Consider the following 3,524-nt stretch of genomic DNA (forward strand, 5'->3'; position numbering starts at 1 on the left):
AAGGCCCAAAGACGGAAGCCGAAGAGCGTGGGAGGGGAAGGAGGGAAAAGATCCTTCCTCAAGAAGTCACAGACAATCCTAACATCTTTGCCACATATGAAGCCGACCAGAACCAAGGCAAGCAAGCCAACGAGAATAACTGCTAGCATCCTCACCTCGGGGGTGCCGCAGAACGTGTGCGCCCCGCCATCGACCCCATAGCCCGTGACGTTGGCTTTGCAGAGGCCGAAGTCCGTGAGCCGAATGTGCCCGTCGGCGTCCAAAAGGATGTTCTCCGGTTTCAGATCCCTAGAAAGAGAGGCAGGGAGACAAGTAGAACGGGTGTAAGTGGCGGCGAAGGTTGGGGGGCCTTATTTTTCATGGCTGTCGCCCTCCTTCCTACCGATACACAACGTTGTGTTTGTGGAGGGCCTCCAGAGCGCACAGGATTTCCGCCGCGTACAATTTGGCGCGAGTCTGCCCGAATTTTCCCTTTTTCAACCAGAAGAAAAGCTCTCCTCCGGCCATGTAGTCCACCACCTGGGAAGGCGGAAAGGAAGGACAAGAGCAGTAAGAAGGTCAGTCAGGGAACGAGACAGAAGGCCGCTACCAGAGAATGGTGAGAGTAATGGAAGGAGAAGACCCGCCTTGGAATAAAGACCCGGGTGGCTAAAAACTGATTATTGAAAAAAAGTCCTGTGAAACCGGCCATAAATAGGAGAAAGGACCGAGGGAACACCAGGAACCTCCGTGCCTCCAATACCCGGAATCCCCCACTCCGTCCTCTCTGTAGCCCTTTCTTTTCCCCTTCGTCTGCCCTGCATTACCATGTACAGTTTCTGCTTCGTCTGGAAGGCATAGGAGAGCCGCATCAAAAAAGGGTGGTGGATGTGCTGCAGGATATAACGCTCTGTCGAGGTATGGGCGAGCTGGCTGCGGCGAATCAAGGCCTCTTTTCGCAAGGTTTTCATTGCGTACAGCTCCCGTGAGCCCTTGAAACGGACCAGCATCACCTTTCCAAAACTGCCCTTGCCAAGGACCTGCAAAAAGAGATGAAATTGAGAGAGGATGGGGTCAAGTAAGGTGGAATAGGGGGAAATCCAACCATAGGCAGTGCAGTGTGGGGGCTGACATCGCGTTCAGGAGGCAAGTTCGAGCCTAAGTTATCCGGCACATCTTCCGTCCAAGGTCTTAAGTACGTACTTTTAGGAGGTCGAAATCCTTTATTGACACAGCTCGGCCTCCCACGTGCGAGTACCGACGCAGGATATCGGTGACCTCGCAGTCAACTCCTTCTCCTTCCCCTCGGGGGCTCTCTCCCTCAGAGTCCAGTGAGCGCAACAACACTGCGGGACTGACGACTTTGGCTGCAGCTCCTGTCCTGCCTGCACCCGATGCTATAGACATCGTAGTGGGAGAAAGGGCCATGGGCTTCTTCGGCGTCCTCGAAGAGTCGCCGCCTTTAGTGTCGTTCGTTGGGGAGGGAGCCGGCGAGGACCGAGGCGAAAAGCCAGGGCGAAAAGAGCCAGTGAAATTCTTAGCAGAGGCTTGTGGAGAGGATGGGGAAGTCGAGGAGGCATGGTGGGGGGTATCCAGCTTGTTGCCCATCCCTTCAGTCAATCAAATCCTTTGAAGCTCTTGGGGAGCAGCACTACGATATATGGATGTTATTCGATTGAAGACGTGGCTTCTGTGACTTATAAGGGTGTAAAAAGGGATTTAACATGGGTAAAAATATCGAGCCCACGTCATTTATCTATATCACCTGCTTTTGCGGGAGGACTCACTCGCACCCCTGTAAAAGTAAATCTCTGCAAGCTCATGAAGTAAGAGCCCAGGCCGTAGAGTTAATCATCACGTTTAATATTCCATCCATGAAACATAAACAAGAAAGTCTTAAGGAGAAAAAGGGCACCTCGACTTTACAGGGCATCGACGAGGTTTTGTCATCCCCCAATCTCGGTTCCCTCCATGCCTCTCGCTTTTTGCCTGCGCCATCTCATACGACGGACCAGGACCTTTCCCCTTATTCTCTGTTTAACTCCACCTTTCCAGCGGAAATGAGGGGTTAATGTAATGATATAGCAATGAATGCATATAATAAAGTTAACCTGATAGATTCACCATAATATTATTATGCGCACCACTTTTAGGCGCTTGACGAGGCACACACATGGCAGTCATGCGGGCTTTTCGAACAGTTAACGGTTTTCAGAAAATTCAAATTTCCGTTGTGAAATCCACAGATGGGAGGGAACGTGCACATGCATGTGCATTGTGCGCGTTTGATCGGCCACGACTCATTAATTGATAATAGCGTCTTTACTTTTGTCCTCCCAACAAATTAATCCCCGACATTTCTCAATACTTTGCCTTTGTTTATTCCCTCTGTGTTCCTCTTGAAGAACCCCCTTTGGGCACCATGGCGCCTGCCCGCACGGCGATCTTACAGCACACCATGCCCCCTTTGTGTCGACCCAGTTACATATATATGACATGCATCTCTCATTTCTTCTTAATAACCCTATCAAAGTTTAGCTTTCGTACGAGCTAGCTTGAGGATGCTCTCTAACTTCATAGCCATACCCATGTTTCCCTTGATCTTTAATTTTCCTTTCATGAAGGCCTGATGTGATTTTTTTTTAAAAGGGGGAGACACAGAAGAAAATGAAGATTGAGGAGAAATATCAAGACCCCAGATAAATATACCGCCATTAAAGGGGGGGGATGAATCAGAATAGCAAAAGTTCTAAGAAAAAAGCATAAAAACCATTTTCGCAAGTTTGCGTCCTACCTGCTGGCTGTTGAGTTTCCCTGTGACGATTTGCACAAAATCAGCGTCGCTTACACGCAACGTAACGTCTACGGGACTATCTTTGTCTCCGATACGCAGGGATGGAGACGCGCCCTAACAAAAAGAGGTAAAGGCCGGAAAGGAGAGAGCGAAATTTAGCAACAGAAGGCGTAGCGCCATGAATTACGAGAGCAAAGTAGAGACATTAAATGTGCTAGAGCAGACGGACGAAGAGAGAAGATGTAGGGGGGGGGGGATGCGGAGAAAATGTGTCCAAAGATGCGCCGCACACCAAATAAGTTAAGGATGACAAGACAGCTAGCTCCACCAGGTCTGAGTACCAAGCTCCCTCTAAACGCTGAGCCCTAGCGCGAAAAACAATGAAGGCGGCCAAAGGGATCAGACGGGCAATTACCTTCAGATCCAGCACCCAATTCCCGTCGTCGACCACAAAGCGATAGTTCCCATTGATCTTCTTGGCCAGGGCCGCGCCTTCATTTTTTAGCGCCTGGGAAGGAGGAGAAAAGGAGGAAAACCGGGAAAAGAATGGAGGAAAATGACGTGTGAGAGATGCCTTCCCTGGGATCGAAGCGGCATGAGGAGAAGGAGAGGAGGGAGGGATGGAAAAAGGGAGATAGAGAGAAAAAGGCAGGGCAGAGGCGTACCTTCTCCATGGTCCCAAAAAGCGGCGCACTTGCCAGAAGGCTCTCCTTCGAGGCAGCGGCCGGGGTGGAGGCAGTAGACGGGGGCG

This window comes from Nannochloropsis gaditana (assembly GCF_000240725.1).
Source record: "Nannochloropsis gaditana CCMP526 unplaced genomic scaffold scaffold297, whole genome shotgun sequence".
Classification (NCBI taxonomy): Eukaryota; class Eustigmatophyceae; order Eustigmatales; family Monodopsidaceae; genus Microchloropsis; species Microchloropsis gaditana.